Source organism: Spea bombifrons, chromosome 11 (genome assembly GCF_027358695.1).
Source record: "Spea bombifrons isolate aSpeBom1 chromosome 11, aSpeBom1.2.pri, whole genome shotgun sequence".
Lineage (NCBI taxonomy): Eukaryota > Metazoa > Chordata > Amphibia > Anura > Pelobatidae > Spea > Spea bombifrons.
This window is the reverse complement of record NC_071097.1, coordinates 36,904,852-36,922,752: the sequence shown is the minus strand read 5'-3', so window position 1 is coordinate 36,922,752 and position 17,901 is coordinate 36,904,852.

Sequence of the window (17,901 nt, the reverse complement as noted above, 5' to 3'; positions counted from 1 at the left end):
GAATGAAACGCTTGGGGAGTCCGTCGGGGAAAATCAATAATCGGTGTCCAAGCCGAGGGCTAAAGGGCCGAGCGATTTATTGAAGGGTTTGCATTATCGCTGATGCCGCAGCAGAAGCCTCGTCGTTACTGCAATCAAAGAGCGACGAGCTACAAAAGGCAAAGATCAAAAGAGGTGGGAGAACAAACTGCAGGTGAGGGGAAGACGCGGAGACTCTTTGAAGATGCAAAACAAACCAAAAAAGGCAAAATTCCACACAAATTTTATTAGAATGTTTGTAAAGAATCAATGAAGCCACAAAAGCCACGGATGGCGCAGAACAAACACCTTCCGTGCGCAGAGAAAACACGTTCCAGCCCGCGAGAGATCAAAAAAAACGAAAACAGAACGCGAAAGGAACAAAAACCTTTCCAATTAACAGGAAAACACAGCGAAAAAGACAAAAAACGGGGAGGAAGAGAGTTTTCATTAATTGTCTCTCAATAACAGGACAGGGTGAATTAAATTATCCAGCGAAGGATCTAACGCTAGAGGCTCAGAGACAGATAGAATGGAAGGAAGTTTTACTTTACTGAGAGGGTGGTGGATAAGTGGAACAGTCTCCCTGCAGAGGTGGTAGAGGGTAATACAATGAGGGGATTAAACATGCATGGGATAGACATACGGCTCCTGAATCTAAGACGAGACCAACGACTGATTAAGGTTTGAGTCTTTACAGCAGGAGTAACGGGCGACTAGGTGGGGGCCGGATGGGGCCGATCTGCCGGCAGGTTCTGATTATGCTGGAACATAGGGTTAATAATGCGCACTCACGCGTTTGCACCCTTTTCTCGGCTCCTGGCTGGGCGCGTTGGCGCGCATGCACGGCCATTACTTATTTGGCTGCTCCTGGAACTCTCACCCCTAAAAGCAGGGTCCAGGATTTACCCTTCCATGACCTCTCGGTACTAACGGCGCAGGGGTCCGGGGGTCCGAGGCACCCTCATTCAGAATAAAATATCAGGTTACGCATTATAACGGGCCGTCCCGGGCTAACTTCTCTGCAAGAACGGCTGAGCTGGCCCTGCATAATGCATGGATCAATCCCACTGATTTAAATATGCTTTATACGGGGCCATCCAGGCCGTTCTTGCAGCTGGAGCTCGCTGGGCTCAGCCCTTCATGATGTAAAGTGAAGTCAGGGAGATGAAACGGCCAAAAGCCAAAGATTTGGGGCAAATTCTCCTAATTATCAAAAAAAAATAAACCAAGGATGAAAACCCAAGAAGATGGAAAATGGGAGTGAATTTATTTTGTGCAGAAACCCGTTTTGGGGAATAAATCCATAGAAAGGATAAATCCAGGAAAGCTCAGTTTTAATCTATTCATGTCCCGGCTCCAACTCCTATCTGTTGACACCCAGCGTCCAGGTCTGCGCAGGTTCCCCTCCGTCACACCCCACGCTGGTATTCCTCACCCTCAGCAGGGTACATGTCCAAGCACGGCCCTCAGGGAAGGAACGCATCCTGAGATAAGGAGGGTCTAGACGGGTAACAGTAAACGGCGTCCCGTATAACGGCGCCCCTTATCCCGTCTCCATCGCCGGGCGATCCCCTCCGCTGCCTCACGCATCCGCTCGCTGCAAAATACAACGCAGGCCAATCCCGGCCCCCGACGGCCCCACCACGGAAGAATGCTTATTAAAGTTCTCTCAACTAGCACCGAAGATGCAGCCCTGCTGCAGCAGCTGCCCTCCCCCTCCTCCACGGTCTGACTATTGCAAAGTAACAGAAACTGACATTTTATTTTTCTCGCATTCGCTGAGATACTGGAGCTGCTGCTTAGAAACAGAGTCCTGTCATTCGTCCATAGCTCCTCCTCTACGGATCACGTGATCTGACCTCCAGTAACCTCTCCCAGACCCCTTTAAACTAACGGACCTTCAAGCAAACGCTCCTTCTGTAACGTCAGAGACCGGCGGGCAGCCAGCGCAGCGCAGAGGGGACAACCGAAAACCAGGAGGGAATTTTAAAACACGGAATACGGAATTTAGTTACCGTGGATACAGGAGGAGTATATCTAATAATTTCAGGATTCAGGAAAGGTGGGAAAAAACTGCGGAAGTGGAACAGCACCTTTAATTGTAGCAACCAGATGGGAAGGGGCCTGCTGGGAACGTTACTGGCTGGAGATATAAACGATAAAACGATAAAACGATAAAGGTGCAGAACGCGCTGAAAGAATGTTCTTTAAACTCATCGAGTGTTTGATGTTCGGCTCAGAAGAGAAAATCCGAGATAACGAGACGTTTTCAAAAAATACGAACGATCAGAAAGGTTACAAAGTAATGAAATCACACGACCTGCGCTGGGGGGGCAGGAATCCCGGCTTTATGGGGGGGGGGGGGGAGCAGATCCCTCGCTGTAGTCGTTGGTGCCCAGCTCTGCCGCCCGGTACCGCTGGCCGTCGGCTGGGGACACAGAAACTCTTTCCATTTATTTTGAGTGAGCAGAACCCATTCCTGCGCCAGCGCTTTTATCCATTTGTGACGTTTTGATGGACGAAACATTTTTATCCATCTTGGAGAGAAAAAACAATCATTTCATTATGGGGTCTTTAGTGGAAGAACTGGATGTGAATCAAAGCTGCCACAAAACACATTGTATCCTCCTCCATCAATCTATAAAACATGGAACCCGGCCACCAAGCTGGCCAAAAGACAAGGAACCCGGCCACCAAGATAGCCAGAAGACAAGGAACCCGGCCACGAAGCTGACCCAAAGGCATGGAACCCGGCCACCAAGCAGGCCAAAAGACAAGGAACCCGGCCACCGAGATAGCCAGAAGACATGGAACCCGGCCACCAAGCAGGCCAAAAGACATGGACCCTGCCTCCAAGATAGCCAACAGACATTCAGAAAATGGAGCCATTTACATGCAAGTACCGCAGAAACACGTGCTTTAAGAGCCACAATAAAACATGACCGGTACTGGATCCTGCTCATGCCCTCCACTGATGGCTTAAAACCTTCTCTGCCAAGCAATGCCCTCCACCGAGCTCAGGGAAATACCGGGTGATGTCGGTAAACATTCAGTCCCCGATTCTAACCACGCTGGCGTCTTATAATGTTACGGCTGAGTGCAGGCTGAGTGCTGGCTGAGTGCCGGCTGAGTGCCTGCTGAGTGCCAGCTGAGTGCCGGGGGCCGCGCGTTTTCAGAAAAGGTCTAGACAGAGAGCGCTCAGGATTCCATCGACTCATTGAGCGTTAATTCTATGGATTTCCAGCTTCGAGGCGTGAAAACATCTAACGATCAAAAAAAGGGAAACGCCAACCCGCCGTGAAGGTAAACAAACATTGGACAGAGGTGAGGGTTTGCCGGTTTTGTGTTTGGCGAGAAGAGGCGCTTTAGACAGTCGAGGGGCCGCGGGGTTTCCCCCTCACACCTGGACGGATCTCTCTGTGCGATTTACCCCGGGAATGGTTTTTGGGTGAATTCCTCATCCTTTAACTCCTGAAATCTGACGGCGATGAAAAGTCCTATTTTTTTTTTTTTCCGTTCGGACGATAAACCTCTTTGGTCTCTCAGCGCCGGGGCAATAAACGCTGGAATCAGGCGACACAAAAGCCCTTTTCTTTAGAGGGGATTTAAAAGAAACTTTGAAGTAATGAATCGGCTCCAGAGGATGATTGGTGGTCTCCGTCCAGCTGCTCTGCCGGCTTTTTACCTGTTACTCCAGGGTCCAGTCCGCGAGGGCCACAATGTTTGAGTCGTCTGGGACGGTGGGAAATCTCTCTCAATGTCCTGCGGGACCCAGCGGAGAAGTCAAAGCAAATCCAAATTACAAAAAATGTCTAATATTTCAAGTGAAAAAAAGCCTCCAGCGGACCCCGTGAAGCTCGGCTCGGTGGGACAGCTCCCCAGTTTCATTCTGCGCACGCTCCGCTCCCTGATATCCCGATTCCCGGGGTAGGAGTTGGGGGTATTGAATGAAATCAGAGCCGTGAGATTGCGGTCCAGAATCCAGCTGTCCCAGCGAGCTCTACCTCTAAAAATCAGGACTGTCTCACGCAAAGCGGGACAGTTGGGAGGCATGTCATCTGGCCCTGAATGTTCTTATTTCACATGCAAAAGTACCGTACCCGGCATCATCACACGGAAACATCTTCACCACACGGGAACATCTTCATCACACGGGAGCCATGATCCGGCCTCAGCCCCGCAGATCCCAGCAGCCTCCGGTTATCCGGTTCTTCAGCTCCCTCTAGAGGCCAGACTTGGAAATGACACAAATTCTACAAACTGCTACAGAGTAACAAGCGACGAAAGATCAACGCACCTGCTGAGCAAAGTCCTGACATTTCTGGCCAAAGCGCTTGGCTTTTTTTTTTTACGGAGAGGGTGATAGATAAGTAGAGCAGACTCCCAGCAGAGGTGGTAGAGGGTAATACAGTGAGGGGATTAAACATGCATGGGATAGACATACGGCTCCTGAATCTAAGACGAGACCAACGACTGATTAAGGTTTGAGTCTTTACAGCAGGAGAAACGGGGGACTAGACGGGGGCCGTCGGGGGCCGATCTGCCGGCAAGTTATGGGTTTCTATGGCTAAAACTTACATTTTTAAGACCCAATCTTATGTTACATCAGAAGACGTCTCATTTTTATTATTTAGCCCCTCGCTGTGGAATTATATGGCGGTACCCAGTTTTGTGCAATTACCTGATGTAAAGCAGGACACTTTAAGTAACTATATGTTCTATTGCAGGGGCGTCCAACGTGCGGCCCTCCAGCTGCTGCGGAACTACATCTCCCATACTCCTCAGCCAGCCCCTTAGCTGAAAGACCATTATGGGAGATGTAGTCCTGCAGCAGCTGGAGGGCCGCAGGTTGGACGCCCCTGTTCTATTGAGTGACGGCGCATCCTTTACATTGTTAATACAGCCAATTGTTTCAACATTATGTGAGAGGATCTGGGGCTACGGCCCGGGGCAGAAACCCCCTATTTACCCCAGACCTGGGAACTTTCTAAATGAGCTGCCCCTGGGACTCTTGAAATATTAACCCTTTCATAACCCATCATGAAGATTCTATACAGTGACTCACCAAACGTGTTACCCAAATGGCTCTAATACCGGTCGTCATGGAAACTTGAGTACTCATCATGTAAAGATACACTTAATGGAGTCACCTGTGTTCAAGCAGGGAGATCAACCGTAACATTCTGGAAGTAAAAGCATTAGCTGGGGGTCGTGTATATGATCCCAGCGGGGGGGGGGGCAGGAAGGAGTCAGATCCAGACTGCATGGCGCTGATAATCTGCCCCTTCATCCTGAGATTGGGGCAAAAACCCTGAGAGCTTCCAGGTTTATTTATCTTATATATTTCAGATTACATCGGGGGTGTGAAACTCCAGGCCCCCGGGGGCCACAACTAGTCTGGGATTTACAGAAATCCATACTTTTGTCCCATACAAGTCGCTGCCTCTAGCCTACCTTGTCTTCATAGCATCGAAGGGGTTAAAGGTCCGTACGAGCGACTCTATTGGTCGCCGGCAGGGAGCTCCTCTGGCGTCAACCAACGAAGGGCAGCTGCAGTCGGGAGGCAGGAATTCTATTTTCCTTTCTAGCACCGATTTTGTGACCCAGCGCGACCCGGAGCGCCGCGACCCGAAACACAATGCCCATTATATTCACATGTTTGCAGGCTGCGCATGTTACCGCACAGCGTGATGCACCTCACTTATTAACGTATAGTGTACAGCGCTACGGACTATGACGGCGCTATATAAATAATAATAATAAATACCTGGTCCTGGGGGTACTTGGCTGAGCAGACCCCCCCACCGCGGGGTGAATTCCTTCTTATTATAATTCTACACCATAGAGCTGCTAAAAAAACCAAACAGTGTTAGAGTGCAAGCTCTGTGGGACATTCCTGCCGCTACAAATGTTACATAAGGGTCACTCACCACGCCATATACAAAAAGACCCTAAATTTACCCCAAGATAATTAACGTGATCATGTACCGATCCCGAATTACGGTCCGAATTCACCCCCCGCCTTTGGATTAATAATTAGATAATTGGAGATTTTTATTTTAAAACATTTTATATTTATTTTTAAATTAAGAAGCACAACTCTGAGACAGGTAAAGACCCCCATTATAACCAATAACCATGGCGACACGAGGTCACGAACAAACAGGGGGCAAATGCATTAAGGGGGGGATCGATTAGAATGCCCCCCATGTATTTGCAAGGGGGGGGCGCCATTTAAATTTAAAGGGACCTCTCAGCTGTCACCACGCCCTCGATGGCCGGAGCGGCCCCTTCATAAAGCCGGTATAGACGTTATTTCATAATCCCTGACTCTACCCCCCCTCTATGATTTGCCCCATGAGGGCCCCAGTACAAGAACCTGCGCGATGCCAGAGACCCCCAAACGCCCCCCGACCGCCCAACAAAGGAGGATTTCGGAATTTTATGGAAGCGACAAAGGCTCTTCTGTTCCATTCTCATCTATTAGAGAAATCATTCATCGGCCCGCGGCGCTCGGCCCCCCCCCGCAGGACGCGGCTCGCAGCGGGAACGGGAAATGTGCCGGAATTCCGGGTTCTGCTCAATAAAATTGCGAAGGACTTTAAAAGATATGTAAGGAGAAAAACAAGGAGGGAGAGAGGAAGGAGCCGGTCAGGGTGGTAACAGCCAACATGCAGGGGTGCCTATTTAATATACATCTATAAACATAGAACCCGCCTGCAGGTCGGCCCCACCCGGCCCCCGTCTACTCGCCCGTTTCTCCTGCTGTAAGACTCAAACCTTAATCAGTCGTTGGTCTCGTCTTAGATTCAGGAGCCGTATGTCTATCCCATGCATGTTTAATACCCTCACTGTATTACCCTCTACCACCTCTGCTGGTAGGCTGTTGCATTCCTCTATCCCATGTATAGGTAGGTTTTCTGCCAGGATTTCTGTGAGTAGTTTGAATTATTCCCTGTGGGGCATCAAGGGGGGGTCCCATATTGCATAGCTGTCCACAGTCTATCGTTTATCGTTTTTCGAGCCGCTGGCAACCACACATTCACAATTACAAATACATTAATATTTATATATTCTGTATGTTACATTTCTATGGTTTGATTGCCATGGAGAGTTGTAAAAATATGTTAAAAACACTATTAATGGGTTAAAACTTTGAGGCAGCAACTTTCGGGAAAAAATGGTTTCTGCAAAATATTTCCACTGAAATTCTTGATGTTTAGTGAAGATAAGAATTCATCCGTCTGTCCGTACCAACTCCCCCGGTGTACAGAGCGCCTCTCACACCCCGCGGTGCCAGGAGAACGAAAGATTTCTGTAAAAAAAACATTCTGGAGCATAGAAACCCAGAAACAGCAGGCAGACTCACTCGGCCCCATCCGGCCCCTGTCTTCTTACAAAGACAAACCTTAATCAGTCGTTGTTGCAGGTACAGGAGAGAAAATTACCCTCCAGGAATTAATAATTAACTTTTAATGACAGAAATCTAATAATCTTAAAAAAATTAAACAGCTTTAACGGTATTCACAGAGAAAAGATAGATGATGGGGGGGGCACTCGCATCGCTGCTGTCATTTATGTTAAAAGTTAGGATTTTTCCCAATGAGAAGGTCAAAAGCTGTGAGTGCAATCAGTGGATGTGATTATTCTCCGCCCACTCAGTCAGGAAGCAGCTCCGCCCACTTTCATTTGCGATGTCGTAATAAAGCTGCCCCGCCCAGTTTTGTCATCATAAGGCTGTCCTGCCTAACCACTGGGAAACCTGCTTCGTCCGGTTTTGTTTGTGATATCATAAAGCTGCCCCGCCCAGTTTTGTTTGTGATGTCATCAGTGGCCAAGGGCATAAATACAAGCAAACACTGTTAAACCACTCATTGCTCAGCAGAGCAGGCGAAGATAAGATGATAGATATGGATCTCCTCAGTCTTATCATTTTTGGATGCCTCGGCACCAATATTGTGCTTTTTATTATAATTTTGCTGGGAGCTCAAAGATCTAAACGTTCTCCCAGAAAGGATCACGAAGCCCTTCTCTCCATGAAGATTTTACGTGTTGTTGGCAACATCAGTCATTCGTTGCTGAAGATGGAGGAGGCCCACAGACGCTCCCTGTCCCATATAACAGAGCGAGTCTCCGCTCTAGAAGAGCAGATAAGGGCAGGGAACCGAGAGGACAAGAGACGGCACAGAAAAGAGTCACCGAGACGCCTTAACAGAGGCCAAGAGACCAGCAATGGACGCTCTCGGATGTCATCAGAGAGAACATCTCGAGTGGACTCGCACCGTCATGAAGAAAATGGCCACGGCTCGTCTCCGGAAATCAGAAGGCTGCAGGCAATTATGAACCAGCTTCTCAAGGAGAATGTGGAGTTGTCTCGGCGTCTGGATGAGAGGACTCGGAAAGCGTCCAGTCTTGAAGAACGTTTGGGCTTAAAGAAAAGGGACGCAGGAGCTGTGATGGAAACCCCTTCTGACTTTGAATCCTCGGGCAGAAGCAGCAGTTCAGATACACTTGTTGAGTTTTCTTAACTCCGAGTTCCTCGTGAACTGAGATCCATCATACAGATCCAAGTCTCTCCGTGACAGCCTGGCTCAGGCAAAGGAACAACGTCTGGAATATGAGCGCCATCCTTAGACCGCCTCACGAGACGTTCCTTCTGCCGCTTCCCGTCACCAACTGAAGCGCGTCAGCAGTATCCAACTATGCGGCGCTTAACATCTAAACAGCTTCCATCGATCAAAACCACCAACCTTCCATCAAAGAGCTTCTGGATCCAAGGAGAAATCCGATTGCCTTTTGGAGTCAAGAAGGAATTTTTTCCCCTGATGCAGAATTGGAAGCAGCTTAATCAGGGGTTTTTGCCTTCTTTTGGATCAGGAGTAGAAAGGTTGAACTTGATGGACCTCGGTCTTTTCTTCAACCTTATGTACTATGTGGCCAATAAAGTTCGGTTATAAATAGAATGTACGGATCCTGAGATTTCTTTGCAAATAATTATTCTGCACAAATATTGGGTTTCTGCGTATAGATAACGTGAAACGCGTCAAAATACTTCAATCTCATTGCAGCATAAAATATGATTTCAAGGTTTTTAAAGCAGGAAAAAATCTGCAAACCGGAGGGCCGAGCGGGTCTTATCTGCCGCCAGATTCTGTTACTTTGTATAAATAGTTTATTTGTATTTTTACCATAAATTTAAATAAGAAGCAGCGATATCATTCTCTACGGTTATATTTTTATTATTTTGTTCTGTACAGTTTGTGTTGTTGGATTGTTTGTTAAAGATTGTTCTTCTAGATTGTAAGCTCCTTTGTGCGAGGGACCGGCTCACCTTCTCGTCTCTGTGATGCGCTACTTGTTAAGTCCTGATTACTCATTGTACAGCGCTGCGGAATATGATGGCGCTTTATAGACCGATAAAAATAATAATAAACGATGCATTTAATAGCAAATAAATAGAATGAAAAACGAGGAGCGAGACGAGGAAATCGCAGAAAGAAAGTACAAAGAGGCCGTATATAGTATTAATGCGGGGGCCGGATTCTGAGGTTTTTGAGAATTATATTCAGCGATATATATAATATTTTAGGTTGGAATTCTGTGGATTGGCTGCCGGGTACAGAAAGCATTATTTTTCTCGAATTAATAAAGTCTTTGAAATTATATTAATTAAAATATGTAAAAAGAAAAGATTGAGAGATAATCAGATTGTGACAAAAAGACTGAGCAATGGTTCTTATCAGTTAATTCGCTCAATATTATTCCTGGTAGTCCCAGAATATTCTAGAACCCGTCCCTGTGCGTCCAACGTATTTCGCTCAGTTATTCTATTATTTATGTTTAACGTTTAAATCCTAATTAGAATGTTTAGAAAGATTAAAAATAAAAGTCCTGAATTTCAAGTGCGTTCACTTCTGAGCTCATAAAGCTGCCCCGCCCAGTTTTGTTTCTGATGTCATCGTGAAGCTGCCCCTCCCACTCATGCAAAAAGTTGCCCCGCCCAGTTTAGCTTGTGATGTCATAAAGCTGCCCCGCCCAGTTTTGTCATAAGGTTGTCCTGCCTAATCACTGGGAAACCAGCCCCGTCTAGTTTAGTTTGTGATGTCATAAAGCGGCCCCGCCCACTTTTGCTTGTGATGTCATAAAGCTGCCCCGCCCAGTTTTGTCATAAGGTTGTCCTGCCTAATCACTGGGAAACCAGCCCCGTCTAGTTTAGTTTGTGATGTCATAAAGCGGCCCCGCCCACTTTTGCTTGTGATGTCATAAAGCTGCCCCGCCCAGTTTTGTCATAAGGTTGTCCTGCCTAATCACTGGGAAACCAGCCCCGTCTAGTTTAGTTTGTGATGTCATAAAGCGGCCCCGCCCACTTTTGCTTGTGATGTCATAAAGTTGCCCCGCCCACTTTTGTTTGTGATGTCATCCGTAGCCAAGGCTATAAATACAAGCAACTACTCTTAAACCACTCATTGTTCAGGGGAGCAGGCGAAGACAACATCACAGATGTGGAGCTCCTCAGTACTATTTTTGGATGCCTCGGCACCATTATAAATTATTTTTTTATAAATTATTTTTTTAGAAATTATTTTTTTAGAAATTATTTTTTATAAATTTGCTGGGAGCTCAAACCTCTAAACGCCCTCCCTGAAGAACTTGAACTTGAGAGACGGCACAGAAAAGAGTCACCGAGACGCCCTAACAGGGGCCAAGAGACCGGTAACGGACAGAACATCTCGAGTGCACTCGTGCCGAAGAAAATGGCCACGGCTCGTCTCTGGAAATGAGAAGACTGCAGGCAAATATGAACCGGCTTCTCTAGGAGAACGTAGAGCTGTCCCGGCGCCGGAACAGAGGACTCAGAGAGTCTTTAGGATGGATGTGGCGGTCGCACCTAAGGGTGATGATAGTGAGGGTCATCTCCAATATAACCAGGGGACGGAGATGTGAAAAATGAAGACAACAAAAAATAGTGCAGTGTGTCTTATGGAACCAACGCGAGTAATTATAAGAAGAAAGAGAAGAGGAAGAAGAAGAAGAAGAAGAAGAGGAAGAAGAAGGAGAAGAGGAAGAAGAAGGAGAAGAATATAAGATAAATATAAGATAAATACAGCTGTGTTGTAGCGGCGTGGGCAGAGTAACCCCTGCCTGTGGGCGCTCCTGCGGATGAGGCTTCTTCTGATTGAATGCTTGGGACACAGGTTTCATAGTCAATAATGTCAGAGATATAATAAGCTAATAATGGTTGCTCAGTTCTCACCAGCATGGGTGGTATTTTCAAGATAAGTGACATAATTATTAATTATTATTATTATTATTGTTTTATATTCCGTAGCGCTTACGAGCTTACAGTCTACATTTGTTGTATTGCATGCGTTGAAATGTTTTATTTATACTCTTTATTTCGTTGATTTAAATCTTTCTACTTTATTAGTGGTTTTGTCGGCGGTTTTGCACGCAATGTAACTTTATCTGTTTGTTAGGAAACGTTTGTATCGGAGCATCTCGTTGTCTAGTATCATTTACTTGGCATAATCTTTTTTATTGTTTCATAAGATATCCCGATGTTTTTGTATTCGTTTTTTAACGGCTTTGCTTTTGTTGTTGTAGTTGGTATCTTTTTTGTAGGGTTTGTTTCTTCTTTATGAGATCTTCTCTATTTCAGCGTTCGATCGGCTTTATTGTAGGATCTCTATTATTCTCAGTATATTTTTCCAGTCATTTTAAGACAGTTTGCTTGTTGGTTATAGACAGTGGTATCTGTACGATTCCTCCTCAGTCTGGTTAATTGGTTTTTCGGTATACTATCGTTTTTTAAAACGTGTTTTCAATGTTTTCTTCGATGTAAATTTCTAAATCTAAAAATGGAACCCGAGGAATGGCGGTGGATTAGGATCGGCCGTAACTGGGATGTAATTGGGTTTCCAGACACGATTGGCCGGCCTGGTGGTGATTTGTTGTTTTTGTGTATTTGGGGTAGGAAAGATATCACTGGGATGGATGGATAGTTAATGCCTATTTAGGTCTATTCTTTTTTATTCAAACTCTGGCTGTTTTTCTTCTCTCTAAAAATGCGGTTAGGTTAATTAATGTATATTTTGGTATCTTGAAGTTGTTCTTCATTCTTATCTTGACTTTTATCCTCTTTTTTCTCTCTGTAGCTATTTTCTCTTTTATCCTCTTTTTTCTCTCTTTAGCTATTTTCTTGGTGTGGAAAATACCACCCATGCTGCTGAGGATTTAGCGACCTTTATATAATTATTTAATAGCAGACAGTTTTTGTTTTTTGTAATTATTTAATAAAATACACTTCAGTAGAATACCGGGACCTGGGACCTGGGTATACGATCAGAAGGAGCCTCATCCACGAGAGCGCTCACCGGCGGGGGTCACACTGCCCTCGCTGTTACAGCAGAGCTTTATTTATCTTATATTCTTCTTCTTATAATTATTCACCTTGGTTCCATAAGACACACTGCGCTATTATTCATTTTTTCTTCGTTTTACACATCTCCGTCCCCTGGTTTATTGGAAGACCCTTTCAGTCATGATATCCATCCTAAATATGTGGCGCTTAACACCTAAACAGCTTGAATCGATCAAAACCACCAACTTCTGCATCAAAGAGCTTCTGGACCCAAGGAGAAATCCGATTGCCGTTTGGAGTCAAGAAGGAATTTTTTCCCCTGATGGCAGAATTAGAAGCTGCTTAATCAGGGGTTTTTTTCGCCTTCTTTTGGTAGGAAGGTAGGGCAGAAAGGTTGAGCCTTATGTACTATGTGGCCAATAAAGCTCTCTTATAAATAAAATGTACGGATCCTGACATTTCTTTTCAAATAATTATTCTGTGTATAGATAACGTGATACGCGTCGAAATACTTCAATCTCATCGCGGCAGACTCTGGGGTGATTTTCAGTGTAATGGGGCAAATTCTTAAGGTCTCTTAAGGGGGAAAGAAGAAGAAATCGCAGAAAGAAAGTACAAAGAGGCCGTACATAGTATTAATGCGGGGGCCGGATTCTGAGGTTTTTGAGAATTATAATAATCATTGATAATATTTTTGAAACTTTGTGGGTTGTCGTTTGGGAATGCGGGCACAGGAGAGAAAATTACCCTCCAGGAATTAATAATTAACTTTTAATGACAGAAATCTAATAATCTTAAAAAAATTAAACAGCTTTAACGGTATTCACAGAGAAAAGATAGATGATGGGGGGGGGCACTCGCATCGCTGCTGTCATTTATGTTAAAAGTTAGGATTTTTCCCAATGAGAAGGTCAAAAGCTGTGAGTGCAATCAGTGGATGTGATTATTCTCCGCCCACTCAATCAGGAAGCAGCTCCGCCCACTTTCATTTGTGATGTCGTAATAAAGCTGCCCCGCCCAGTTTTGTCATCATAAGGTTGTCCTGCCTAACCACTGGGAAACCTGCTCCGTCCGGTTTTGTTTGTGATATCATAAAGCTGCCCCGCCCAGTTTTGTTTGTGATGTCATCAGTGGCCAAGGGCATAAATACAAGCAAACACTGTTAAACCACTCATTGCTCAGCAGAGCAGGCGAAGATAAGATGATAGATATGGATCTCCTCAGTCTTATCATTTTTGGATGCCTCGGCACCAATATTGTGCTTTTTATTATAATTTTGCTGGGAGCTCAAAGATCTAAACGTTCTCCCAGAAAGGATCACGAAGCCCTTCTCTCCATGAACATTTTACGTGTTGTTGGCAACATCAGTCATTCGTTGCTGAAGATGGAGGAGGCCCACAGACGCTCCCTGTCCCATATAACAGAGCGAGTCTCCGCTCTAGAAGAGCAGATAAGGGCAGGGAACCGAGAGGACAAGAGACAGCACAGAAAAGAGTCACCGAGACGCCTTAACAGAGGCCAAGAGACCAGCAATGGACGCTCTCGGATGTCATCAGAGAGAACATCTCGAGTGGACTCGCACCGTCACAAAGAAAATGGCCACGGCTCGTCTCCGGAAATCAGAAGGCTGCAGGCAATTATGAACCAGCTTCTCAAGGAGAATGTGGAGTTGTCTCGGCGTCTGGATGAGAGGACTCGGAAAGCGTCCAGTCTTGAAGAACGTTTGGGCTTCAAGAAAAGGGACGCAGGAGCTGTGATGGAAACCCCTTCTGACTTTGAATCCTCGGGCAGAAGCAGCAGTTCAGATACACTTGTTGAGTTTTCTTAACTCCGAGTTCCTCGTGAACTGAGATCCATCATACAGATCCGAGTCTCTCCGTGACAGCCTGGCTCAGGCAAAGGAACAATGTCTGGAATATGAGCGCCATCCTTAGACCGCCTCACGAGACGTTCCTTCTGCCGCTTCCCGTCACCAACTGAAGCGCGTCAGCAGTATCCAACTATGCGGCGCTTAACATCTAAACAGCTTCAATCGATCAAAACCACCGACCTTCCATCAAAGAGCTTCTGGATCCAAGGAGAAATCCGATTGCCTTTTGGAGTCAAGAAGGAATTTTTTCCCCTGATGGCAGAATTGGAAGCAGCTTAATCAGGGGTTTTTTTCGCCTTCTTTTGGATCAGGAGTAGAAAGGTTGAACTTGATGGACCTCGGTCTTTTCTTCAACCTTATGTACTATGTGGCCAATAAAGTTCGGTTATAAATAGAATGTACGGATCCTGAGATTTCTTTGCAAATAATTATTCTGCACAAATATTGGGTTTCTGCGTATAGATAACGTGAAACGCGTCAAAATACTTCAATCTCATTGCGGCATAAAATATGATTTCAAGGTTTTTAAAGCAGGAAAAAATCTGCAAACCGGACGGCCGAGCGGGTCTTATCTGCCGCCAGATTCTGTTACTTTGTATAAATAGTTTATTTGTATTTTTACCATAAATTTAAATAAGAAGCAGCGATATCATTCTCTACGGTTATATTTTTAATATTTTGTTCTGTACAGTTTGTGTTGTTGGATTGTTTGTTAAAGATTGTTCTTCTAGATTGTAAGCTCCTTTGTACGAGGGACCGGCTCACCTTCTCGTCTCTGTGATGCGCTACTTGTTAAGTCCTGATTACTCATTGTACATCGCTGCGGAATATGATGGCGCTTTATAGACCAATAAAAATAATAATAAACGATGCATTTAATAGTAAATAAATAGAATGAAAAACGAGGAGAGAGACGAGGAAATCGCAGAAAGAAAGTACAAAGAGGCCGTATATAGTATTAATGCGGGGGCCGGATTCTGAGGTTTTTGAGAATTATATTCAGCGATACATATAATATTTTAGGTTGGAATTCTGTGGATTGGCTGCAGGGTACAGAAAGCATTATTTTTCTCGAATTAATAAAATCTTTGAAATTATATTAATTAAAATATGTAAAAAGAAATGATTGAGCGATAATCAGATTGTGACAAAAAGACTGAGCAATGGTTCTTATCAGTTAATTCGCTCAATATTATTCCTGGTAGTCCCAGAATATTCTAGAACCCGTCCCTGTGCGTCCAACGTATTTCGCTCAGTTATTCTATTATTTATGTTTAACGTTTAAATCCTAATTAGAATGTTTAGAAAGATTAAAAATAAAAGTCCTGAATTTCAAGTGCGTTCACTTCTGAGCTCATAAAGCTGCCCCGCCCAGTTTTGTTTCTGATGTCATCGTGAAGCTGCCCCTCCCACTCATGCAAAAAGTTGCCCCGCCCAGTTTAGCTTGTGATGTCATAAAGCTGCCCCGCCCAGTTTTGTCATAAGGTTGTCCTGCCTAATCACTGGGAAACCAGCCCCGTCTAGTTTAGTTTGTGATGTCATAAAGTGGCCCCGCCCACTTTTGCTTGTGATGTCATAAAGCTGCTCCGCCCAGTTTTGTCATAAGGTTGTCCTGCCTAATCACTGGGAAACCAGCCCCGTCTAGTTTAGTTTGTGATGTCATAAAGGGGCCCCGCCCACTTTTGCTTGTGATGTCATAAAGCTGCTCCGCCCAGTTTTGTCATAAGGTTGTCCTGCCTAATCACTGGGAAACCAGCCCCGTCTAGTTTCGTTTGTGATGTCATAAAGAGGCCCCGTCCACTTTTGCTTGTGATGTCATAAAGTTGCCCCGCCCACTTTTGTTTGTGATGTCATCCGTAGCCAAGGCTATAAATACAAGCAACTACTCTTAAACCACTCATTGTTCAGGGGAGCAGGCGAAGACAACATCACAGATGTGGAGCTCCTCAGTACTATTTTTGGATGCCTCGGCACCATTATAAATTATTTTTTTATAAATTATTTTTTTAGAAATTATTTTTTTAGAAATTATTTTTTATAAATTTGCTGGGAGCTCAAACCTCTAAACGCCCTCCCTGAAGAACTTGAACTTGAGAGACGGCACAGAAAAGAGTCACCGAGACGCCCTAACAGGGGCCAAGAGACCGGTAACGGACAGAACATCTCGAGTGCACTCGTGCCGAAGAAAATGGCCACGGCTCGTCTCTGGAAATGAGAAGACTGCAGGCAAATATGAGCCGGCTTCTCTAGGAGAACGTAGAGCTGTCCCGGCGCCGGAACAGAGGACTCAGAGAGTCTTTAGGATGGATGTGGCGGTCGCACCTAAGGGTGATGATAGTGAGGGTCATCTCCAATATAACCAGGGGACGGAGATGTGAAAAATGAAGACAACAAAAAATAGTGCAGTGTGTCTTATGGAACCAACGCGAGTAATTATAAGAAGAAAGAGAAGAGGAAGAAGAAGAAGAAGGAGAAGAGGAGGAAGAAGGAGAAGGAGAAGGAGAAGAAGAAGAAGAAGGAGAAGGAGAAGGATATAAGATAAATATAAGATAAATACAGCTGTGTTGTAGCGGCGTGGGCAGAGTAACCCCTGCCTGTGGGCGCTCCTGCGGATGAGGCTTCTTCTGATTGAATGCTTGGGACACAGGTTTCATAGTCAATAATGTCAGAGATATAATAAGCTAATAATGGTTGCTCAGTTCTCATCAGCATGGGTGGTATTTTCAAGATAAGTGACATAATTATTAATTATTATTATTATTATTATTTATTGTTTTATATTCCGTAGCGCTTACGAGCTTACAGTCTACATTTGTTGTATTGCATGCGATGAAATGTTTTATTTATACTCTTTATTTCGTTGATTAAAATCTTTCTACTTTATTAGTGGTTTTGTCGGTGGTTTTGCACGCAATGTAACTTTATCTTTTTGTTAGGAAACGTTTGTATCGGAGCGTCTCGTTGTCTAGTATCATTTACTTGGCATAATCTTTTTTATTGTTTCATAAGATATCCCGATGTTTTTGTATTCGTTTTTTTAACGGCTTTGCTTTTGTTGTTGTAGTTGGTATCTTTTTTGTAGGGTTTGTTTCTTCTTTATGAGATCTTCTCTATTTCAGCGTTCGATCGGCTTTATTGTAGGATCTCTATTATTCTCAGTATATTTTTCCAGTCATTTTAAGACAGTTTGCTTGTTGGTTATAGACAGTGGTATCTGTACGATTCCTCCTCAGTCTGGTTAATTGGTTTTTCGGTATACTATCGGTTTTTAAAACGTGTTTTCAATGTTTTCTTCAATGTAAATTTCTAAATCTAAAAATGGAACCCGAGGAATGGCGGTGGATTAGGATCGGCCGTAACTGGGATGTAATTGGGTTTCCAGACACGATTGGCCGGCCTGGTTGTGATTTGTTGTTTTTGTGTATTTGGGGTAGGAAAGATATCACTGGGATGGATGGATAGTTAATGTCTATTTAGGTCTATTCTTTTTTATTCAAACTCTGGCTGTTTTTCTTCTCTCTAAAAATGCGGTTAGGTTAATTAATGTATATTTTGGTATCTTGAAGTTGTTCTTCATTCTTATCTTGACTTTTATCCTCTTTTTTTCTCTCTGTAGCTATTTTCTCTTTTATCCTCTTTTTTCTCTCTT